Here is a 26,209-nt window from a genome sequence, read left to right as displayed (position 1 = left end):
AGGGAAGTGGGAACATGGTAGGCATGGACAAGTTAGACTGAAGGGTCTGTTTCACTGCTATGTGACTCTATGAAATACAATACTTTTCATTGTATTTTGTAACAAGATACACATGACAATAAATAATATCAAATTAGAAACAGTAATTTTGAACCAAACTATTTTTGAGCTGAATCATTTCCATTCTTGGACCATAATTCATTTTTTTCCTCTCTATATAGATAGGGGAGAAGTGAGCACTAAGAAATGATGTGAAATTTAAGGAGAACGATAATGATTCAGTCGGCAGTTGTTCATGTGAACGTGGAAAATATGACCAACTTTTTTTTCTCTGCTTCATCCTGATCGCCAGAGCTGCCAGCCCTTGTGTAAATCTTTATTTTTTTTCGCGTTGGTTAGTCACAAGTTGTCAATGACACGGCCGCTTTGAGGTCGTCTCTTTATTCCTCCCTCCCCCCCACCCACCGTTTAACAAATGAATGTTCAGATTACCATCAGTATAACCCCCTCCCTCCACTTTACTGATCTCATCTCTCCATCCAACCGGCAACTCCCTGCCCTCGGCTCAGGGGCTGTCTCTCCATCAGCTGATCGAAGGGTTGGGCCAGACAAGTTAACTTTGGGACTGTCTTCCTTTTTCTGAAACCGCGGCGAGTATGAGAGTTGCTGCTGAGTGAATCCCCCGGTAAGAACCCAATCGTCCTCCCCCCCCCCCCCCTTTTTCTCCTTGAGGGAGAGGGGAGGTTGCACAGCAAGGCTTGAGTTTAATATTATTTGCTAATCGTGTTTTTTTTTCCCCCTCCGCTGGGTGAAGGGTGAGGGACTAGTCGGGTTCTGTTCAGGGCCGATCAAAAGTGCAACAAGTCGCGTTCAAAAAGAGGGGCTTTCAGCTTTTTCCCTGTCCTTCTAGCCCCCTAACCTAAATGTGAGTGTCTGCTGTAACTCAACGCTGCTTCAGATCCTCAGAAACCGATCTTTCTGAACGGTCTCTCCTGTATCTGTCTTCCATGTGCTTATTTGGACTGAGGCGTGTTTTTATTTTGGTCGTTTTGGAAAGATTTAGGTTTTCCGACGGGGTTGATTGTGCCTCTACCTGTGTGTCCCCCCACGATGGTTTGAATGCACTTTAGAGAGAACTTTTTTTGTTTGAAAATACTTGAATTCCATCTGTCACTCATTTCCGGCCTTTAATATCCCGGCAGAACTTTCTGTTGAAGACACTCCATTCATTTTTGCTGAAGCACCTCCCTTTCCTTCGCTGCTGCAAATGTGATAAAAACACCCGATCCTCCGGCGTGGGATTGGTCGGGCCACACACCCAACTGGTTTGGCTAAGGCAAGAAATTCTTGTTCGGGGAGAATTGTTCAGAAGTTTCAGCGATGCTATGTTAAGTTTTTTTTTTGAACTGGAGATACATTTTAAAATGTCGCTCTGCACCCCGCAAGGTTACTCAAAGGTTTGAGTTAATCATAACTCCTGACGTTTGAAAGTTGCTTTGGATACCTTGATCTCCTTGAGTATTCCCAGTGCTGTACACAATTTTCTCTTTCTCTGCTATCTCTCTTCCCTTCTTCTCCCCCCCGCCCCTAACAAAAAACTTCCAATTTTGCATTTACAGTTTAAATTTCCTGACTTTTTAAAGAGTCCACATTTACTATTTAATGCTGTGCCAATATCTTCAAAAATGGGGAACATCTGCCTTTGGGAAAACCTGCATTCACAAATCCACTTTTCACTCGTGAGGCTTGGGTGTACCTGCTGGTCAGAATATAGATTCTGGATTAGTGGTGCTGGAAGAGCACAGCAGTTCAGGCAGCATCCAAGGAGCAGTGAAATTGACCTTTCGGGCAAAGGGCTTTTGCCCGAAACATCAATTTTACTGCTCCTGGGATGCTGCCTGAACTGCTGTGCTCTTCCAGCACCACTAATCCAGACTCGTTTCCAGCATCTGCAGTCATTGTTTTTATCTGGTCAGAATATATAGTTTGCCCTGATTCACCTTTTAAAGGTGGTGGCGAACGGCTGTAGACCATGTGTTGTAAGTAGACCCCATCTCCTTAGAGTGGAATTCCAGGACTTAACCTTCCTGCACCATCACTAGGTTTTTTTGGCTTTGCCCAGGTAAGGATAATGAGTGACTTGGAGAGAGTTGCTGGTAATTAGTTCCCCATGTATTTGCTAACCTTGACCTTCTGGATGGAAGAAGTCCTGTTTGGAAGATACTGTTTCAGGATCTGTGAATTTTTGCAGCACATCTTGTAGATGGTGCACACTGCCGCTACGGAGTTTGTACCTGGATCGATTGTTTTGGTGCAACAACACTGTTTTCAAAGTAATGCAACAAGTTGTTTTTAAAAAAATGCAACCGTTGGTCACCAAGTGGTTAGCATGTTCCCTCTTTGCTTATAAAAAGCCAGGAAATTGTGCAAATTAGCACTGCTGCCTCACAGCGCCAGAGACTGGGGTTCAATTCCCACCTCAGGCAACTGACTGTGTGGAGTTTGCACGTTCTCCCCGTGTCTGCGTGGGTTTACTCCGGGTGCTCCGGTTTCCTCCCACAGTCCAAAGATGTGCAGGTTAGGTGAAGTAGCCATGCTAAATTGCCCATAGTGTTAGGTAAGGGGTAGATGTAAGGGTATGGGTGGGTTGCGCTTCGGCGGGGCGGTGTGGACTTGTTGGGCCGAAGGGCCTGTTTCCACACTGTAATCTAATCTTTGTTGGATTATGTCTACTCTGGGCAAAACACTGCAAGTTTCAGGAAAAAGGAGAATTAATTTCAGAACTGCAATTGTGTGAACTGGATCAGAGATTTGAGGCCTTTTGAAAGGAATGACTTTAGATTTGAAGGTGGTGGTAGCATAAATATTTTACCATTGGCAAAAGAACCAAGGTGATGTGAGGAAAACCTTTTTTGAGATTAGGATTTGATGTTTACACTGTATGGAATGGTGAAAATGGATTGGGTAGCAGCCTTAAAGTTGAATCAATATTTGAATGAGAAAATGTAGGTATGCAAGAAACAAACAGGAGTGAGGCTAATTGGATTGTTCTGTACCTTATCAGATGTCTGACTTTAAATGGTTCTCCTCTGCAATATTCTAGGCTGATTTGAGCTCAAAGGGAAGTTTTGAGTTGTGGAGATCAGTGCACTCTGTTGACTTGAGCTGCTACGATGTGTAACTCTAAATGTAGAAATCAAACTAAACCCAATTCAAGTTTCTCCTTCTCATCCCTCAGCCCTGTGGAATAATCAGGTTTTGGCCATTCAGGACTAAGTGTTGGAAGTATCATTGACAGTGCTGTCAAGTGGCACTTGCTCAGCAATAACCTGATTGTTGATGTTCAATTGGGCTTCCAGCAGAAACCACTTTTAACATACCTTGGTTAAAAGAGCTGAATTCTAGATTGCATTTGACAGGAGCCAGAGGAATGACTGAACCAATAACTGGAATTGTACCTTGCACGAGGTGTTGGAGGCAAAACACTTCAACTGTTTATAACAGTGTAGGCACTCTTAAGAATCTTGGGCTGTCTTCAGCTGCTTGATCAATGACCATCCATCCATTTCAAGGCCTGAATAGGGGTGTTCAGTGGTGATAGCAGCCATTTGTAACATGGTTGAAGTGGCCCAGGCAACAAGACATGAGCAGCATTCAGCCTTGGGCTGATATTGGTACAAATGTTAATTTTCCTACTTAAATGTAGGGAACTAACTATATTTCTAAGAATTTAACGACCACCTCTTTGGCATAAGCAACATTTACATTGCCTCACCTAAATCTTGGGGTCACCATGTCTTGAATTGCCATATGTTTATAGCATTGTGGCAGTAATAGCACAGAATGAGGTAGGGGAATTTGTGAACAGCTACTTTCCTGACCGCCTCATGTGTAAAAGTTGCTAGTGTATTCTTCGTTTGCTTTGGTCAACTCCATTCTAAATTTTTAAAATTCTACACCATACATGCCAGTTAATTGTACTTTTTTTCACACCCGCCATTGGTACATCTTAACTTGTCAAAACTCCTTTCTTTGATAGCTTTTTAAAAATGCAACATGCTTTCCGATCTGTACTTGGGAGTTTTTCTTTAAAGCTGCTTGTTTTCATGCTTAAGTGGCAAGTAAATGTTACATTTGCAACATCATATTTCTGTCACATAAGGGATCTTGGTTGTTCAGATAGATGTCGTCATCTTGTTTGGAAAGAACTGCATAGCTTATGAATCTCATGGCCTGGTTAACCTTAAATATTGGACTGGAGAAATAATTTAAATGCTTGTGGCAAATAACAATGTTAGTATTGAGACATGAACACTTGTCACAGCAAGGCTTCCTTTTAATTGAGAAATAATGGGCTATTCTGATTTTAAAAATTCAGAACTGAGTGCCTTCAGGAATCCTTGATAGAAGATGGGCTTCAGTTTAGCATATCATTCAAAAGATGCCTAGATGTTCAGAATGTAAATTGATTGGATACCTCTTTCAGCCTAACAGATAACCAGAATTAACTTTGGAATATCAGGCATGCCCTTTCCACTAATAAGTTGGAAGAGGTTAACCAGAAAGTCTGAAGTTTTCAAGCCCATGGAACTGAGGACAAACTGTTGACCTCTAGAAATTGCCTCCAACACAGTACAGCAGGTAATCTATCAATGCGAATAGCTACTTCCTACAAAGGACTGTACTGGGCTTCAACTAGTCACCAGTCTTTTATTCCTGAGTTTGCATAGGAAACGACATTCAAATTTGCTCAAACAATCAATGTAGATTTAAGTGTAAGTTAGGTATAGATTAACTAAACAAACTGTAGTGAATGGATTTCAATTTGTGACTTAATTTAACTACTGCTTTCTAACTGAAGGATAGACTGGAGCAATTTATTAATGAAGCTATACAACTAGAAGTGCAAATACTTCAGAGAAAGGAAGGTGGTGGGGTCCAAGCACACACTAACAGATTGAAATACACCAACAAGGTGGATGGAGTGCAGACTACACTAGTAGAAGTTGTGCTATAGCTATAAAGTCCTAGCTTAACCATTGCCAAAATCCTGTAACCAATTCTGGGCCTCAAACTTTTTTGACCATATGTAATGGCTTTAGGTGTAGGTTTGCTTGCTAGTATGATCCAGGACTCAATGGTGAAATTGAGAAATTTCACAAACTGTATGGTTTTATTCCTTAGGGATGGGCTGGGGTTAGAAAGTATACTAACAAGGTGTTTTGACTTGAAAAGTTGCCTTTTAAATGGGGTGATTAGGAATATCTAGTAATTTGGGGGAGTATATCTTAAACTGCAGGTATACCTTTAAAATGCTACACTTTTATTTTCCTCCCCCCTCCCCCTTTTGAATTGTAGCTTCACTTTTTTGAAATGGTGATTGGATCTATTAACTCTTCTTATGGTGATTTAGCTAACAAGTCTATAAAAGACTATAAATAATCTGAAGAAAAGTTAGGTCTCTGGAGCTAAGCTTTCAAAAGAAAGGTTAAACAGGTTTGGGGGTTAAGTGAACTACTCTTATGTTCTGACACCAATCATGACCACTTCCTCTATACCCTTTTCTATGACCATATTCCGTTATTGTACTGAGGTCTTGGATCCCAAATTGCTTTTTTAACTATTATTGGTTCGACCATCCTAGAGAAATACTGTGGATGCTAGAGACTTGAAGTGCTGTTTTTTTCCTACCGGAGCTGAGTTAACATTCGTTTTGACTTGATCAATTGTACCATTGGTATCGTGGGAATTTGTGTACATTGGCTGTGCTCACCAATATTTTGGCTGCTGTGAAGTGCTTGGGAATGATCTAAGGGCATGGGTGCTAGACAAATGAGTTAGCCAAAAAAGCCATTAAGCTCTCCCTTTTCTAAATATTTCTTCACTAAGACATCACTCTTTCCAAATTAAATTTAATTTTCACAATGGAAAGCAATTTCAAATTTTTGAATATACAATAAATTTGCATCAAGGCTTCCTTTTGAAAGCTGTAAATTTCTGGCTTTGATTACACTTCCTCCCTTACAGCATATGGGTGTACTTACATTAATAGACTGCTGTGACTTCAAGAAAGTAACTGACCACCACCTTGAGAGTAATTGGGTACAGGCAGTAAGATCCAGTGTCAACTCTATCCTGTGACAGAATATTTTTTAGTCATTGACTTGTTCATTCAGGTTTGGGGTGGCATGGTGGCTCAGTGGTTAGCACTGTTGCTTCAGTGCCAGGGACCAGGGTTCAATTCCCACCTCTGGCAACTGTCTGTGGAGTTTTCACATTCTCCCTGTGTCTGTGGGGGTTTCCTTTGGGTGCTCCGGTTTCCTCCCACAGCCCAAAAATGTGCCGTTGAGGTGAATTGGCCATGCTAAATTGTCCAGTGTTAGGTGCATTAGTCAGGGGTAAATGTAGGGGAATGGGTCATGGTGGGTTGCTCTTCGGAAGGTTGGTGTGGACTTGTTGGGCCAAAGGGCCTGTTTCCACACTAATCTCGCTTTTGAATGTAAAACTAGTCTTGGCATGTTTCTGGATGTTTAGACAGTACTAACACTATCCACTCTCTTTGAGATAGAGAGGAAGGTAAGAGGTAGAGGAGTTGCATTACTAATTAGGAGAATGTCATGCTTGCTCTTGGAGGGCTCATCCACATATAATATGGATTAGAGGTCAAAAATAAAGATGGGTGCAATCACACTGATAGGATTATACAATGGGCCCGTCAACCAAGACATTGAGGAACAAATATATAGACTGGTTATGGAAAGATGAGTTGTCAGTGAGTGACTTTTTTTTCCCCCAGTATTGATTGAGCAAGAGGCCTAGACAAGGCAGAATTTAAATACATGAGGATTTCTTGAAACAGTGTGGGTAGTCCAACAAGAGGGGCCATAATGAATTGATATTGGCTAATAAACTTGGTCATGTGGCTCTCCTTTTTTAGGAGGGTACAGAGGAACCTTATCTGAAGGACACTGTTGGGGAGTATTGTTTGGTTAATTAAATGCCTGATAACTAGCCAAGCATCGGGATCTTGCAATCTTGTTTGGATAATCTGCAATTCGGTTAATTGAGGTTGCTCTGTATTTTTGGAAGTAGTAATCACAACTCTAGTTTTAAGATAGCTATGAATAAAGATGAGTCTGACCTTGCAGGATGGTACTAATTTGGGAAAGGGCAAATTGTCAATATTAGGCAGATGTGAGGGAGTATTGATTTTTGGGGGAGGTTTTATTGGGGCAAGTCCACATTTGACATGGGGGAGGCAATGGCCTATTGGTATTATCACTGGACTTTGAATTCAGAGAGAGAAATCATGTTCTGAGGACCTGGATTGAATTATGCCACGGCAGATGGAATTTAAATTAAATAAATATCCAGAATTAAGAGTAATGGTAACCATGAAACGGTTGTCAGAAAACCCCATCTGGTTCATTAATGAACTCTCGGGAAAGGAAACTGCCATCCCTTTCCTGGTCTGGCCTAAAGTGACTCCAGACTCTCAGCAATGTGATTTGACTCTTAACTGCCCTCAGGTCAATTAAGAGCAATAAATTTAAAAAAAAACCTGGCAGTGATCTCATCCTGGTGATAGGTTTTTAAAACAACTTTTTAAAAACTCGAGTTCAGAATGTGCAAGTTCCAGTAAAGAGAGAGAATAAAGTAAGGGACCCTTGGATAATGAGGTTGTGAATTTTTTTCAAAAGGGAAAAAAATTGAAATCTGTCACAATGTAAGTGGAATGTATGGGGGGGGGGTGGAAAAACACTCCAGCAGGGAATTACAGCAAGAAGGGGCCATGAAATGACCTTGGCAAGTAGGGTTAAAGAGAATCTAAGGCTTTCTATACATGCATTGAGATTCAAGTCTAAGCTTCCTGAAATTGGCCACCTGAGTAGATAGGGTGATAAAGAAAGCAGATGGCATGCTTACCTTGTTGATCAGGAATTGAGTACAAATGTTAGGATGTAATGTTGCAGCTTTTAAGACTTCGTTTAGGCTTCACTTTAAACTATGGTGTTCAATCTGGTTGCCACATTACAGGAAGGACGTGGGGGCTTCTGGTAGAAGAGGTCTACCAGAATGCTGCCAGGTTTGGAGGGTATGAGCTTTAAGGAGAGGCTAGAAAAACCTGGGTGGTTTTCTTTTCTGGAATGGTGGAGACTTGCTAGAGAGCTATAAAATTGAAATGCATAGATAGGATTGGTCAGAATCTTCTCGGTTGAAATATCTTGCTAGAGGGCATGCAGTTAAGGGGGGAGGGGGGCAAGTTCAAAGGAGATGAAGGGCCGGGTTTTAAAGAGTGACAGAAGTCTGCAGCACACTACCAAGGGTGGTGTTGGAGGTAGATATAAGGGCATTTGTGATTTTTAGATAAGTGCACGAATACACAAGGAAAGGATGGATATGGACCAAGGGTGGGCAGAAGGGATTAGTTTAATTTGGTGTCATGGTCAGCACAACCGTGGCTGAAGAGCCTGTTCCTGTGCTTTACTGTTTGTATCCCCATTGAGGGATATGAAATGTTTTTAGTTGCCTAGACCTTGGGTATGCTTTTTCTTGACAAAGTTGACTTTTATTTCCCCAGTCATCTGAAGCTCCTGAATCCTGCCATGCCTGTCCTGCACCCTAATCAACTCGTCTTTTAAAAGACTTCTACATGTCAGTGTGGATTTACCCTCAAACAGCTGCTCCCAACTCATTCTCCATTTTCCTAATTTGGTTGTAATTGCCCCCTTGCCTGCAAAAGTTTAACACCATTTGAGGTCCACTCTTGTCCTTATCCATAAATATCTAAATTTGTTGAATTGGTCTGTTTACAGCTTGGAAACCGGTCCTTTGGTCCAACTTGTCCATGCTGACCAGATATCAAATCTAGTCTCATTTGCCAGCATTTGGCCCATATCCCCCTCAACCTTTCTTATTCACATACATTTAAAGACATCTGGATGGGTAATTGTACCAGCCTCCCCTTCCTCTAGTAGCTTGTTCCATACATGCGCCACCCTAACTGGAAAAAATTGCCATTTAGGTCCCTGTTTAAATCTATCTTTTCACCTTAAATCTTTGTCCTCCTAGGTTTGTACTCACCCAGGGGAAAAGACCTTGACCATTCACTTTATCCATTCCCCTCATGATCTTAAATTTCTAAGGTTGCCTCATAGCCTCTGATGCTCCAAGGCCAATATTCCTAAAATCCTGTTAAACTTGCTTTTGTAACTAAGTTCAAGTCCACTCTGGATGTGGCAAGTGAGAGAAGCTGGTTTGTTACTGTCTGGTTTTGTTATTGGATGAATAGTTTGGCAAGTCATACCCACATCTGAAGGATTTGTTCTAGCCAATGCTGGAGTTCCTTGATGAAGAGACATTAAATACCTGGAAATCCATATGCTTTAAGTAAAACTGAATGTTGGGACAAAATGACATTTTAGGAAAGCCAACAAGGTGAAGAAACACATTATTTTATTTGAAGTGAACGAAGCTGAATAACCTAAAGAAATAGATAAACTTTGCCCTTTAATATCCAACTCATACAATTTTCTGAGAACCACTTTGATAAACCATTGTCCAACCTGCAATTGTTTCCAGACTAAGTCTTGTATACTTGCAAGATTTTAAGATTCTTCAAAGGGGACTTTGGCACAGCTAGTTTAGAAGCTTGTGCTCTTAAATTATGCCTGTGATTAATTCCAGAATCAACTTTGGAGGACTAAAATTAATTCTGTTTTGAAGTGAACCAAATAGATATGTATGTTTAAATGCTCCTATTCTAGCTACTCAGCACAAATTTGATCCTAATCAATACCTATGGAACAGGAAGGAAATCTTGTAAAAAGAAATCCATCTTGGCCACAGAAGTTTAATGACCGGGCAGAAGGTCTCAATGTTTAACTTGTGACTTAAAATCAACATTCCTAACCTTCTCCACCAGCTTCCCCCACCCTGAAGAAAAATTGAGGTCACCTTTTTGTGTATTGTATCTGGGAGTAGTGACTACTTTCCACTTCTGAACTGCTTGAACTAACATTTTAAAGATGCTGTTTATTTTTTAAACCTGAAAGCCTGGTCTGGCTGTGTAGTTTCCAGCTTTTCCCACTTAGAGCCTCAAATTCAATATAGGGGTAAACTTCTCCGTGTGGTGCCCTTTACTCCTAAATGCCACATAAGTATAAATGGGGTATGTATTTATGGCAGTGTAACTGGGCTGGGCACCAGGCGTCAAATTTGAGGATGAATTTGAGTTGAATTTAATGAAATTCCAATTCTATGCATTAGTATTGGCTGTTTTTAATCACTCATTTAAGTTCTTTAGTTAATGCTTGGATGGGTGATTAGTGTAATAATGTGACCTATTCATGTTTTTTTTCACTTTAACAAACTTACTGATCTGAGCATGTCTATATCTTGGGTATGAGAAGTATAAGTCTGAATTGAGGATGAGGTGCAGAGTTGCTTAGTTTTGAATACTATCCAGTTTCTTTGCATTTGGAGTTTGCCATTAATGCAGTAGTTGTTTAGAGAAGTGGTGATTATATTTGAACATTCACTTCACCTTTATCAACTTTTTTAGTCTACAGCACTGCCTCTACAGAGTAACACATGAGTGCTATGCCAATTTGTGGGAGCTGGTGAAGGTGACTTCTCCAACCTTGTCCATGCACAGAATCTCCAAGAAAGCAATATTCCTCATTTTTAAAAAAAACTTGGGCCTTTTTTATAAACTAAATCAATCTTCCTTTCTCTTCCTGTTGGAGTGAAAGTTTGTTTTGTGATGACAAAGCTGAAAATGTGTTGCTGGAAAAGCGCAGCAGGTCAGGCAGCATCCAAGGAGCAGGAGAATCGACATTTCGGGCATCAGCCCTTCTCACACGGGGCCCCATGCTTCATGGGGGTAGGGGGGAGGAGGAGTGATATTTAATGAATGATTAAAATCAGTTGGCTGCTGGGTTAACTGTGGTGTATTAATATATTCACATTCAAATGTTGTGTGGTTAGTGACCACATGACACCAAACAGTTTGACCAAAAATCTTCAACTGTGCTTCCCACTCTTACAAACTGGTTGATTTAATTTTGTACATTTTTTTTCCTCTAGTTATGCCCAGGATTTGAAGCTAAGAGAAGGCATTTTATTTCACAGGTTGACAAAGCAAAAGCAGAATACTAGCTGCTGGAAACACTCAGCAAGTCTGGTCACTTCTGTGAAGAGGAATTAGGAGTAGACCTTTTGCAAACTCTACTTATTCCACCATTTTAATAAGATCATGTTTGAATTGATTATGGCATCAAATCCATGTGGACTTACCCATAACCTTATTCTTGACAAACAAGCAAGTGCAACCTGCCTTCAAAGTATCCTCAGCACATGCTCTGGCTTTCGAAAGATTTAACCCTTTTTAAAAAATAGCCTCTGAAACAAGAGCAGACTGCCTTCAAGATGATATTCTCTAGTTCTAAGTTGTTCCACAAAGAATCATTGAATCCTATAATGTGGAAGCAAGCTATTTGGCCCCTTGAGTGCACACTGACCCTTTGGAAGTGTTCCACCTGAACCCACCCCCTACCCTATCACATGGTTTACCATGTTTTAGTGAGACAAAGCAGATGTAACCTGCTACGTTTGTCATGAATGAGATTGGATTCTAACTCTAGATTACTGCATCAGTGGGGAGTGCTTTAAGACAAGATTGTGGATTTTTTAAAGTGACCTTTTCTCTTTTTGAGGTCTGACATGACTAGGTACTGAAAGAAAAGTGTGCTGGGGGAAGTCTATGGAACTCTTTTACTGACCTGTGGGGAACTTGGTGTTGTTGCAGTTCAAGTCACAAGATTGTGATAAGAATCATGAGACTCTCCAATTAAAGTCTAGAATGCAGAATATGACCTTAGCCGCAAACCCCCTGGGCTACATTCCCATAAAGTAGCATTTTAGTTCATCTTTTGCCTTTACTTAACTTTAGATATCTGGGCTATGATTATTTTATACTGTCCTGAAATTAGCATTCTCCTTTCCCCTTTCCTCCCTCCCCTCCCACTCAAGTCTACTTGCAATCGCTTTAAGAGGATCCCAAAGCTAATCTTTCCCCTCTAAGCAGATTGAAAATATTACCACCAGACTGCTGCTTATGTGCCTCTCCCACAATTTCCTCTTTAAATTACTTCAATATGCTTTGTCCTCCATAGTGCTTCTCTGCACTGGTCAAAATAATCAATTTCATGACTAATACATCCATTTCTTATACTACTTGACTACTGCACAGCACTGAATGCAATTGGTTTGTGCACATTGGTGTCCATAAGGTAGAGATGAAATTCTAATAGTGATATTGACACCAGATTTATTTCCTGTGAAACTGTAGCCAGCATTTTGCTGACGTTATAGATGAACCATCACTTTCTTCAATTAAGCTATCAAGATTGAAGTCATACCATCGAGCTCAGTAATCCTGATTTGAGTTTAAATTCAACTTGATTTGAAATTGACTTCAAGTTTTGTAAGAATTGGCATGCAAGTTTGCAGATGACACCAACATTGGAGGTGTAGTGGACAGCAAAGGTTACTTCAGATTACAACAGGATCTTGACTAGATGGGCCAGTGGGCTGAGAAGTGGCAGATGGAGTTTAATTCTGATAAATGCAAGGTGCTGCATTTTGGGAAAGCAAATCTTAGCAGGACTTGCACTTGATGGTAAGGTCCTAGGGAATGTTGCTGAACAAAGAGACCTTGGAGTGCAGGTTCTGTTGTGGAGAAAATAGAGGATCACCAGGAGATGCAGAGTTCAAGAAGTAGGTCTCTTATTTGCAAACAAAAACTGTGACACTGAGAAAGCAGATTCTCAAATGCCCCTGAACCTCTGTCTGTGGACTTTTATATTTTTTATCATGTTTCTGTTAGCTTATCAGCATGTCCAACTATATTAATCAAAGTACCTCCAGCTACACAATAAACCAGTGATGTTAGTTCCCATTATCTCTTTGTTGTACATTCTACTTAATGTTATTCTAATGTCAGTTACATATTTATTGATAACTCTGCTACAGTGATCTTTCCATTCCAGACTAACCTATCATAGATATTTAGCTATTCCATCTATTACTATAGTTTCCTTTCTCATGACTCTACAAACTATTAGGTATTTTAATGTCCTGTCCCAAATATTTATAGTCCCAATCTTGTCATAATGACACTTAACAGAGAAACTTGCTTTACTTGTGTTATCTCATCTCACCATGGTGACCTTTCAGCCTTCACCTTACTCTGCTAATTGCTGTAAGTGTTCTCCACTATGTTTATCCCATCTTGCCTTCCACAGACCACAGATTGCCAATGGTCTTCATGCTTTAACCCTTCCCATGCTTTCATGTTCTTTATTTTCCATAGTTCATAGCTCCTTGAAAGTTGAGTTGCAGGTAGATAGGATAGTGAAGAAGGGTATGCTTTCCTTTTGGTCAATGTGTTGAGTACAGGAGTTGGGAGGTCACGTTGCAGCTGTACAGGACATTAGTCAGGCCACTGATGGGATATTGCATGCAATTCTAGTCTCCTTCCTATTGGAAAGATGTTGTGAAACTTGAAAGGGTTCAGAAAAGATTTGAGGCTTACAAAATTGAGGGTTGGGGTGTCCAGAACTAGAGGGCATAGGTTTTGGGTGAGAGGGGAAGGATATAAGAGACCTATGGGGCAACTTTTTCTCACAGGGTGGTAAGTGTATGGAATGAGCTGCCAGAGGAAGTGGAGGCTTATATAATTGCAACATTTAAAAAGCATTTGGATGGGTATATGAATAGGAAGGGTTTGGAGGAATGTGGGCTGGGTGCTGGCAGGTGAGACTAGATTGGGTTGGGATATCTGATTGGCATGGACGTGTTGAACTGAAGGGTCTGTTTCCATGCTGTACATCTGACTCTGAGGCATGCTCCCTGTCAGTTTTTTTTTGTTGACTGAGTCAATGAATCTTCAGGGAAGAAAATGCACTATTTCTACTGTACCCCTCAACTGATTCTTGTCTACCTATCCACAACTTTTTGAAATAACCTAAAAAATTGATTAGAAAACAATTTACCAGAAGTATGGTGATTTTAATAAGTCTACTATCCTAAAGCAGTTCAGTTTAGAGGATAAACTGTCTTGGAAATGCTAACCATGTTTAGCAAAGCAGGATGCTGTATTTGTACTGAACTGGGGTGCATGCAAACAGCCCAGGAATAAGAAAACAGCAAATTTACTCTAGTGCGTGCATACAGTTCACTCTGTAGACTGATTTTATTAATTCAATTTCATATTGAAATAGGTGTAAACATTTCAGTCTTTGGCTCAGCCATGACTACATTTGAATGTTGGTCTTGCTGCACTTATCATTCCTTGAATCTCTGAAATCTGATCACTCAAGTATATTGATGACACAGCATCCCTATTGCCTAAGTGGTCAACCTGAGGTTGAGACCAATCCTCTTAAGTTTTCCAGCCAAAACAAACCTACATTCGACCTGTAGACTATCAACTGCAGATTTTCAAACTCCAGGCATATCATAAGACAGGTCTACTCCATCTCTCTCCCATGTAAGAAAATGCCTCATCTTGGGAATTCAGCCTAATATACATTTTCTAGAGTTTATCCACCGTGGTAAGGAGGCCACAGTATATCTAGGTGTTGTCTGAGGCCCTAAATAATTTCAGTATTAATAGAAGCTTCCTTTAAAGGAAAATAGTGCAGAAACTAAGTTGAGGCCTCCAGGTACCTCACACTGAGTTGAGGTGGTATAACCTCTACCAAATCCTTGATTGGTTAATAACTTCACCACCATCAAACGTGCTGGCCAACAGCAGCCTTGATGCAGTTCACATTTTAATGTGAAGACACTTATTTTGTATTTAATTTTGCTTTGACAACACTGCAGAATTTACTTCCAATCATATAAACTCTCTGTGGTGTAAGACACTAACTTGTATTCCTTTGAACATTCAGCAGGGTTAGTAGCTAACTCATGTATAAACTGACCATACTGAGAAATGACCAATAGTGATGCTGTTTGAGGAATATTGCTTATAATCTTTGTTCTAATATAACATTGATGCTCCTATGCACTTCAATAGACCAGTTTGCCACTTTCACTTCTGGGCTGACTGATTTTTTTTCTTCAGTTTTTGTACCATCCCATCTACTCGGGTAATAAACATAAAGGGAGACACTGTGCACTTTATTTTCTGTGAAAATATCAAATCCAGTTATTTCCTTCCCCCACTTGTTCTTCCCATCCAATGTTTTTGTTAGCATACAACTAATTCCATCACTGATTCAAACTGTACGCTCTAGATCGTAATGAAATGGGAGCTTTGTGGAAAAGCTAGATTAATGACGTGAATGGAGCAACGTCCTTGTAGGAGGCACTTTGCAATGCATATATCTAACTAGTTTTGCTTCAGCCTTAACAATGCAGATTACTCTGGCTTGTTATACATCAGAACAACTTCTTCTTTATGTGGACAATAGCCTAACTGTTATAGAAACACAGCTGCCTGAATTATTTTAAAGAACAATAAATGGTCTGACATTATTGAATGCAGAAATGGAAAGCCTTGGCATACATGTTTACTGTAATAGTGTCACATTTTTCAATAATTGAATTTTACTGTGAAGTGTCTTTGCTCACTGGCAGCCTTAGTGTTAAGGCCAGTTAAAAGAGCCTATAATTCTGAAAAGTTGACTATTCTCGCTTCACCCCTTTCTCCAAAATAATCATACTTCTAGGCAGAATGGGTTATAAATCTTCAAGATGATGGCCATATGTTTCATGTAACAAGATTCCATTACACTTTTAAAACCATGGAGCTTTGTGGTGTTGAATAATGTTGCAATTTTTAAGTTGAAAGATTCCCCTGTGTCGTGGGCACGTTACCCCTGAGGCAACTTCACTAAAACAGGTTTTCGGTTATGCTGGTGATTGGAGTTCTCATGCAGCCATGGCTACACTTACCAAGTACTTAATTTGGGTCCAAACTAGTTTAAGACATCCTGAAGTTTGACTGTGCCTCACATATGAAAGTAACTTAATTGAAGCTTCTCCCTTGCATTTTTGACCAGAGCTGAATGACCTGTTATTGAGAGAATCTGACTAGTGTGGGAGAGCACTTGAAAGATGAGAACAAATTTCCATTAATTTTCAAATGCCATTTGAAGAAAAACTAAAGCTTGTTTCCATTAGGGCTTTTGCACACTTGTCTCTTCTTTTTTTCCCCCTCTTCCTACATCTTGGGGTTGTAACCATTTCAAATGTTGAGGCATTTGTGTAATAACTTTTGGTTATTAAGCTAAAAAAATTCTTCACTTTGGTACATTGTACAATAATACAAGTGATGTCTGACCCATGACGTTTACCTGATGATCATCTGTTCCTACTCCGATATTGTATTGCGTGTGGCTATATTTCTCATGATGTAATGAGAGAAACTCCTCATCCATTTTGACTTGGGACACTTGGGGTGTCATTGCCCAAGGCTTGTAGTTGATGACTAAACATGAACCTAAAATTGCTTCAGTTGTTTCCTCTGATTTTTGATCAATGTCTTCTACTTCCCCATCTTTAACAGTAAATGACTAAAATAAACTGGTCGCAAGTGGCACATGCTGTATCATCCCCAGCCTGAAAAAGCACAATGTGACAGCATTGTAGATGACATGTATTGTTTCACAACTGAAATGTTTGCTCCATAAACTGCTCCCTCCTTAATGGGGTCAAGGTTTTAGAACCCCACCCAAGCAGTTTGATTTTAAATTGCTGGCTACTTCAATGTTGCCTGCTTCATCAGGGACTGATAGTTTGAGTTTAATGTTGGGATACTATTTTGATTAGTCAAACTAATTTGTCAGGCTTGCTAAGTATTTTCAGTACTAACTGTAGATTTTCCAGCATCTACAGTAGTTTTTCTTAAAATTCAACATGGGTCACTTTGGACATTTTTAATTTGTCTTTAATGGTGTCCAGTCCATTCTAGATTAGCTTCATATCCTTTTATCTGGACAAATCCATGCACATGTGGCATGTTTGCCATCAGAATGAAATCTCAATGTTTTTCTGTGAAATCAGAATTGTGCACATGACAGTCTATGGAATCACTGCATGCAGAGCAATTCCTCACACTGTGGACAAATGTGGAAAAGTGTGCAATAAATTAAACTCTCCTCCTGGAATTGGGCCTGATGTGAGGGCTGTGGAGTGGGCATCTAGGAATGTAGAATGTGCGTTTTTGGAGAAATGTATGGGAGTGGTAACTTCAGCATTGTTTAAATGATTGAAAAGATGCATTCCAATTTTAATATTGGCAGAAACCTACATAAAATATAATACATCTAGATGGTAAGCTGTTCTTTTTCCCTGAAGTGTTTAAACCTCTTTTGAGAGGACTGCAGAAAACCTTCCTTTTTGTTTAAAGATGCTTTTCCTTCTCTTATGGAACCATCCAGGGTTGAATGCAACACCAAATATACTTGAGATGCAGTTGTCTCAGAGAAGGATGGTTAAGGAGCAGTGTTTGTGGCAAATCTGAAGACATTACCTTCAAACCTCCCAATATTTGATTTTGGAAATTGGAGGTGAAGGTAGAGAGATGGTGTTGGGAAGTGGTTTCAGAAGATAGAGAAATATCCTTTCTTTACTGCATGCTAACAGTGAGCAGTTTGCACAGGTGAAAGCAGGATGTATTAGTGCATTGTGTGGACCAGCTAGATCTGGCAGTGATCAGAAGGCAAAAAATTAAATAGTTGGGAATGAGACAGTGTAGTGGGGAATGAGAGAGTGCCTGGATGTTTGTCAAATTTTTTTCAAAAAAATACTAAAACTTAAAACTACTGCACCACAACTTTGCTCCCTTTTGTTTTTGCTATAGTAATATTTCAAGATGTGTTGAACTCTACATCTTTTCCATAAAGATGTATATAAATTGTGTTGCTTTGTGAACTTTCTTTAATCAACTGCAGTTTAATACAGGCTGGGTATCTCCAAATCCTTTCTCTCTCTTTTCGGAAAGACTGCAGTGGTCACTTCACCAGATGGCTTCCTTTGCTGGGGAGGGGGGAAGAAGAGAAATAAGGATGTGACTTATGGTTGCGTGCACTTGGCAATCAAGAGGGTTGTGGATGGTGGCATTTTCTTGTCCTTTTCCTTTGGACTGGACAAGGAGTGAAGTGGTCAGAGGACAGTCTCACACAAATCCAGGATCAGACATGGGGAGGTAATAGGAATGATGTCGTGCCCTGCCAAGCCTCTGAAGGCATGTGGCCTTTGATATAGAAATGCCATCTGCTGGAGGTTCTTTCAGTTTACACAATTAGAATGTTGTGTGAGCGAGGTTTGGAGGAAGGCTGTCCCCTTTCACCCGCCTGGCATGCAAATAGGATTTGAGCCACAAGCTGTCTTTTGATCAAATTCCAGACGGTGTCCAGCTCTCTAATTTAAAGTGAAACTGAGTAGGCTGCAAATAAGAGGAAGAGAAACAGCAGTTTGTTTTATTGCATGCTTACTCCAATAAATTGTGGCTTTGCCTGATGTCTCTTTAGAGTAAGAAGCTGAGTTCCTTTTAATTTCTAACATCTTATTAGTGTCCAAATCATTTTCCTGTAAACTTTACTTCCTGTTTTCCCTTTTTTCCAGCAACGCAGGAAACACTTGTGCTGTGAGCTATTGGAACAATGAGTAAGAACTCCCCCTGGTTAGACTACACAGATCACTGTCATCTGTTTCAATGTTCTCTTTCAGAAAGGTTTAGCTGTAATTTATGTCTCCATGTTCTGGACTTTTCCAATCAAGGAAATAACCACACTCCATTTAATCACATTCTTTTACTATTCGAAACACATTCAATCCCTCCACTTTCCAAATGTCAATAAATACAATGTAAATCACTCCATTTTCACTTTTTTAAAAAAAAACTCTTCTGTGTACTATTTAAACCTTTTTTTGTCAACTTTTAATTTAAATTTTGCATACAGCATAAATAGAAACCATACCTAAAGCTGATAGTGCTTCTATGCACTTTAGAACACACTTCCTAATAACAATGTCATGATTCTTCACACCTATACAAACTCAGACTTGGCTGTATTTGGAGGGAGAAAGGAGTTAGACATGGCTCTTTTTGGAACTCTAAGCTTCACTTTAATGTGTTCTATCAAATTGCAAGACTTATAGCAATACATCCCTGATGAAGGGCTTATGCCCGAAATGTCAATTCTCCTGCATCTTGGATGCTGCCTGACCTGTGCTTTCCCAGCACCACACTGTCGACCCGGATCTCCAGCAACTGCAGTCCTCACTTCCTCCTAGCAGCATTTTGCTTCAAGATCTGCCGGTCAGTCAGTTATACAGCATGGAAATACCCTTTGGTCCAACTCATCTGTGTCAATCAGATCCTAAATTAATCTAGTTCTATTTGTCAGTCTTTGGCCCATATGCCCTCAACCATTCCTACTCTTTTATACCCATCCAGATGCATTTTTAATGTTGTAATTGTACTAGCCTCCACAGCTTTCTGGCAGCTCACACCATACATACCATCTGCTTGAAAAAGTGATCCCCTTTTGAATCTTTCCCCTCTCTCCTTACATCTATGCCCTCTAGGGGTAGAGTCCAAAACTACCCTGGGGAAAAGATGTTGGCTATTTTCCCTATTCATTGTCACTCATGATTTTGTAAACCTCTAAGGTTATTCCTCAGCCTCTGCTTGGAGAAAGGCCAATTGCTCTTCCCTCTTCAGTCTGCATATAAAAAGTATGCACATTTGTTTGAAGTTTTTTAAACCTAGTAAGGTGTTTGTAATACTCCCAAGGTTATGCCTCCCTGATTAAACTTTTGAGCAGTCAAATGGTCTTTTTATTTTGTGCTGTATGATGCTTGAGTTGAACTACTTTCACTTGAATCTTGCACAAATGACTAACTTGTTTATTTGAACTTGTATTCCTTCTGTCTTTTAGCACAGTTAATCTGTGATCCTTCATGACTAGCATTATGAATGTATTCTGGTGTACTGTTACCTGGCACCCGTTTGCTGAGTAATGATCCAATCAACCTGCTACATGGAAAGTAGTAGGAAATGTACTCTGAATATTCAGAGTCTAAAGTATGTCCATTCTAAATTTTGGAAACCAGAGAAAATCAAGTAGATCTATTTTAAAAGGTAGCACTGAATTCTAAATATTACTGAATATGAGGTACTCCAGCAAATGAACTAGAAAATGATAGGGATGGCGATACTGGGCTGGAGAGAGGAAGTTGTCAAGGCTGGAATCTATTTGCAGAGACCGGGGAAGCAACTCCACCATTGGTCCATTTGTTTCCATTAATTGGTCAATAATAGAGTAACAGCCTTTCAGGTAAATTTTGGTTCTTGGCACTTCTCTCTAGTCATCGTTGTCATCTTCTTCTTTCCCCCTTTTTCTCTTTCTCTTCTTTCCTCCCCCCCCCCCCCCCCCCCACCGATCCAGCATTCCTTGTACCTATCTGTAACCATTGGTTTTCTTCCCCCTTGCTGACCAAGAATCAATCTCCACCTTTAAAATATACCTAAGGACTCTACCCCCCACAATTTTGTTTAGTTTTTTTTGTGCACAAGTACCTTCAAGTTTACTTTTTGTTTTGCAGCTTTCTGTAGTTTTTTCACTACTTAAATCTGCTTTTTGTTCTCTTCCAAATGAATAACTTTACTTTGTCCCACATTTTTTTTCTCAATTTTGTCCACTTAACTTACAATAGTTTTACAGAGATGTTTATCCCTCTTGCAACTTGCCCTTTCACCTTCTTTGTCATCTGCAAAATTGGCTACAGTGCATTTTGTTTTCTGGGGAAGGAAGGGTTTATTAGTTCAATATAGACAGAGGTTAATACTGTGTACCGCAGACATGGAGGGGGAGGAAAATCCTGGCATTCAAGAAAATTTGTCTGGTCAGTTTGACCAACTATGAAGGGAGCATTTGGATTTTGCCCCAGGGAATGAAGTGGATAAAGTGCAAGTAAGGAACACTTGAGTGGTCATGTATCATGGGTTTGGGTTAACCATAGATAAGAAGCAATCTCCAGTAAAAGTAATTAGCTGAATGAGGGCCAATTTGTGGGTTGAGAATGAGTCCTATCTAGAATGAAAGATTTGATTAAAACTAACGAAAAGTGAGTAGTGCCTTTTTTAAAAAAAACTTTTTTGGTTTGGGTATGATTGGGTTAGACTCTCTCTCTCTCAAGGAGAGAGGGTCAGACTGAAGCCAGAGCTCGCTGGATGATAAACCATAGTTATTAGAAAGTCACTGAAAGATCGGCTTTATTCAATTGGGGGAACTCTCTTTAAAGTTTAGACGCAAGGGGAAATGGGAAGCCAGTAAGACATCAGATCTACAGGTAACATGAGTATATTAAATGTTTCTGGATTTGCATGTGAATAATGCCAGGGTGAGAAATATTGTACAGTCAATTAAGGGTTAATAAATCTTTATACATGGTGGCAGAGGGTTTTGCTGGGGTACTAAAAATACATCTTAATACAAAGGAATGCTGCTAATCTTTAGTGAATGAGATGATTATTGGAATATTCTGGGTTAGAATTGAAGAGGATTATTAAGCTGTCTATCATGAAAAGCCATCTAGGTTGAATAGTGTGTATCTGAGGGGAATTGTGGCGTTACTGGCAATAATCCTTAATCCTCATGGATTTGGATTGATGCTTGAGGCCTGGCAAAAAGCAACGCCATTTCAAAAAAATTCAAGAATAAATTTCATTGGTTCAATGTTAGCATAAAAGCAAAGTTAAACATCTGAGCAATGTGAATTAATTGAAAAACACCATGAATTTCCTGAAGTTTTGTGTTTTCCTTTATGTAATGTTTTATGGGCTTACAAAAGGCAGTAATGTTGCAAGTTTGTTAGAAAAAGTGGTGCCCATGAAATAAGGTCTGGTAACATGGATATAGTTAACTGACTAGAAAGAACAGCAGTGATAAACTGGGGGAATGTACAGAGTGGTGGTCCCTGGGGGTTGGTACCAAAATGGCTACTGTATTTTGATCTATATTAATGGCTTCAGTGTATAAAGTGCAGTTGTAGTTCCTTTGCCTGTGTCATATCTGTTTGTATAATACCACAATCCAAAACAGTGCTGCTGACATGGCTGATTCCATAACCATGGTTTCCCACTCACTAGTTGACAGAGCCTTTGACTGCATTCAATCTATCACCTGTGCTTCTGCCCTTGTCCCTTCCTATAACTGTGATCCTTGTCCTCATTTTTTTTGTTTTCAGCCACCAGCCTCTGCATTCGCTAACTTGAAATGGAAACCCTATACATTAACCCCTCGAATGTGGTGTAATTTTAGTCTTGAAATTCCACTTTCCTTGTGGCATTAACTGTTTCTTCAATTAGAATGGGTCTTCTGATATTTTTTTCTGTAATAAGATCTTCGTTTGACCTTCTAATGGGCTTCCAGTAGTAAGGTACCACCTAGCATCCTTTTAGTTCTTTAATTGTTATGACCCAGTGAAGAAGGATAAATGAGCATTTAAATCCTCCAGCTCACCGCCACACTTTTTAAAACTTTATTTAATATGTAGCTATAACTTTATAATTTCACATAGTATGAAGTTTTTAATTGGCTTGTCAATTAAGGTTTTCTTTGAATTGTTTTGTCCAGTAAACTCAAACCAAATGTACAAACACTGGTATAAAGTTGTTAAAAAGGGAGAGTCTAGTACAATTGGAAGGTAAAAAGTAAAAGTTCTTGTTTAGAGTTGAACCTTAAGCCATGGCTGTCTTGCTCTGTATCCTCAATAGCAAACTTCTGTAGAATCCTTGTTCTTGCTAAATAATTGTTGCTATCAGTCTGGCTTTTAAGATGATCATGCTGAGAAAGCAAGTTCCAGTCCTCGCTGTTACAAATCCATTTCCCTCATGCGCTCTCTGCAGCTCTGACAGGCAGCTGTTGAAATACGTTCAATTGTGTGACACTGAGGCCAACTCCATTGTTTTTACAAATTGGACTGTAGTGGCTATCCTTTTTGTGCAGAAGATACCCATATTGGACAAATTTTAAACTAAAGCAGATTAATTTCTTGATACCTGGCTCTGTGGTTTCAATGTCTTCAAATAAAATGGTAACTTCAGTGCAGATCACTTTTATTCTGCATTGGTACTCAAACTTGCCTCAGTCTCTAATCAGGTGTTTATAACCATTTTCTGTTAAATTGTGCAAGTTGATAAAAAATTTTTAAACACTACGACATTAGTCACAACCCTTATTTCTTCTAACTGAAAGTTTGTTCATCCAGCATGTTTTTTTGGGTTAACATCCCAGCTTAACATAGCAGTGCAAGTTGTAGGTCATCTTCCATATCTCTGGCTGAAACTGTATAGAGCAAAATTTGTAACCACTTCCATTTTGTGGCAAGGTGAATTTTTCTCTTCAAATGTTTTGTTTACGTAACCAAAAGCAACCGGAGTTATCTCCAGGTGAACTTTGTGTGGGGTTACGTCTATTTCTCCTTCTCCTCCACTTCTCGGTGTGTGTGGTCCATCGGGGTGTGGTGACAGGTATACAGAATCCTCGACTCTATCAAAGTGTACAACACATTCCATAGCAAGGAAGTTGTCTAATTTCAAGCAGTGTGTAAGGAATGGGTTGGATTTGAGATGGTGCAGAAAAGACTGACTTCAGTTCTGCAAATAGAATGGAAAGATGAGATTTTCCCCACTGGAAATGGGGCAAGGAGACTCGATGTGCTTGAATCAGTCTAGATACTGCATGGTAAAGGTTAGAGGCTTTTGTGTGAAAGAATTGAGAACTAAATGCCAATTTTAAGGTCAAAGAACTAAAGAAACAGGAGAAATTTTGAAACATTCCAGATCTGTACCACTCCAAGTAATCTCTACCAGACTATGGAGGCAAATTAAATTGTGGCTTTCCAAAACCCTTATTTCATGCTTTTGATGATCTTCCCAAGAGGCTAGATGGGGAGTGAGACAAAGTAAATTGTTGTGGCAGAGAGCTGTCAAGTACATAAGGGTTGAATAGTTAACTTTACTGTTGTAATGCTTTAACAGTGGGTTCTGAAGAAAACTCAACTGGGTTAAATGCTAACTGTTTCTGTTGCCAGATCTGAATTTTTCAAATGCTTTTGTAACGTTGGCGAGTTTTTAAAACACGAGACACTTTCTTAGGCAGTCACAGCATTCTAAATTTGAATCCTTTCTAAATTCCCTGTAGCATGTTGGCCACATCTGAATCTGCTTCCAGTATTTGATGGTACATGATCCTGGGGCTGGGTTTGGAATTGCTGCTTGGATTGCAAATGGCTTCAGGTGGTGGTTTTGTGAGCAGGCTTTTAGAGGTGAGGTGATGGCCTAATGGCGCATTGTTGACTTTGCTAATCCAGCAATTCTGCCAGTGTTCTGGGGCTCCGGTTCGAATACTCGGTAGTGCAGTGTGAATTTAATAAATATCTGGAATTGTAAGCCTGACCACAAAACCGCAGCCAAATGTGGGGATGGGAAGAGCCCATCTCTTTCACTCCTTTTTTTTTAGGGAAAGAAACTGCCATTCCCACCTGGCCTAAATGTGACTCCAGAGCCACAGCAATGTGGTTGACTCTCGAGCCTTTTCACTTGCCTTTTGTGAAATGATCTAACAAGCCACTCAGTTGTTAATTAGGACAGTGTCCCTTCACTTAACCTGACAATATGGAGACGATTCGGGTTTATAGACTTCAAACTCTTGAAAGCACTCCTAATTTTCACCTTCCCTGGCCCATGAACAGCCAAAAATTCTCTTGAACGGATGTTCTGATCTCCAATCATGTATTTGTCACTGCTCACATTTGCTCATTTATTGCTTGTTCTTTACCTCACTTGAATAGTCAAAAGGGAAAGCTGTTTCTGCTTGAAAAGGGGACAAGTGAGGGCATAGGTTTAAAGTGATTTGCAAGAGTGATTTTTTTTTTGTTTTCCTAATGAAACTTGTTTCATTATTGCATTTGAGAGACATTGGACAATTATTTGGATATAGTGTGCAAGGGTTTAGGGTAAAGGCAGGGATTGGCATTCATAATTTTGTTTTGAGCAGTCAATGCAGATACAATGGGCTGAATGGCTGCCAATGCCATAACTATTGTGATTCAAGCTCAACTGTGGCTGGGGTTTTCATTCACTGCTCTTTAACGAAATGTCTATGGTTTACGGGCATACTGGTCTATATAAAAAGGCTACAGATCTTTTAAGACGTGGGTTTTATTTCTGAAATGGAATCAAACCTAATCTCCAAGCAACTTGTTTGGCTATATAATATTCTTCTAGCAAAAGCTGGATTTCAAAATGTGGTACAATGGAAGGTAGGAGCCACCTTTTTTTTTTCTCAAACCTGCTTGTAAGATGTCACCAGAAATGCCACATTTGAAAGAAATGCAATTGGCAGGAGCATGCCACAACAAATATCTTGTGCATCTTCAAATTTTTGTGCATTTCTCAAAGCAAGCTCACATCCAATTAAAATACAACCACAGTATGTGTAAACTAAGTACTCTTAGGGCCTTTTTGATTGTCTCTAACATTTCTTTTACTGTTGAGCATATTTGAAATGCTTGGCTTGACATTGTTTCACTCGCATCCAATTTGCCTCCAGCCTGGGAGAGTGAAAGAATTGATACTTATTCCTGATCCATACTCCTGCTCAACGAATACTATCAATGAAGTCAGCTGCTGGAATGGTCACAATCATTTTTCAATATTCTGATTTGAGCCAGGTTACTGGGGCAGGATTATCTGCTTACCCATTTGATCTATAGCTCTAATTTAGTTTCTTGGCAAGGAAACAAACTGCTGTTGTCAGTCTTCATTCCAACAATGGTAGCATCTCCCAGATTTTAAAACAAATATCTGGGTGGGTAGGCAGTACAAGCTTATATTGTAGTAAGTCGTGGTGATGTGCATTGAAATTGCTTCTGATCTCCCATGCCTTTTTAAAAAGTTTCTCTTCTGTTTTAGTGCAATTGGATGAATGTTCCAATGACGTTTCAAAGCAATCTCCTTCTAAAGTGCTGTCTTTGAATCAAAACTGTCAATTAAGGGTAGCTTGTTATCATAGAAATTTCTGCTGTCTTTGTATCCAGAAAGTTGTATAATGGATGCATTTGTCTACAAATGACTGGTTTTAGGGCACTGCTTTTGGTAAGATGGTTAATTAGGTAGCAA

The 26,209-nt window shown here is 39.7% G+C and overlaps 1 protein-coding gene across 4 annotated transcripts in view; it reads left to right on the top strand.

Annotated features, from left to right (window-relative positions):
• Nucleotides 1-550: 550 nt before the first annotated feature.
• elovl1b (ELOVL fatty acid elongase 1b) overlaps nucleotides 551-26,209 on the top strand; it is a 76,233-nt gene continuing 50,574 nt past the window's right edge. The window contains exons 1-2 of one of the 4 annotated variants that reach the window (XM_072574555.1): nucleotides 592-685; nucleotides 1,203-1,336. The gene's annotated coding sequence lies outside the window, so the exon portion shown is untranslated. Of the gene's footprint in view, nucleotides 686-1,202; nucleotides 1,337-26,209 lie in introns of all 4 variants that reach the window. The other 3 variants (XM_072574552.1, XM_072574553.1, XM_072574550.1) reach the window with 3 other exon arrangements.

The sequence above is a fragment of the Chiloscyllium punctatum genome, chromosome 7 (assembly GCF_047496795.1).
Source record: "Chiloscyllium punctatum isolate Juve2018m chromosome 7, sChiPun1.3, whole genome shotgun sequence".
Taxonomy (NCBI): domain Eukaryota; kingdom Metazoa; phylum Chordata; class Chondrichthyes; order Orectolobiformes; family Hemiscylliidae; genus Chiloscyllium; species Chiloscyllium punctatum.
This window is presented reverse-complemented; position numbering and strand designations above follow the sequence as displayed.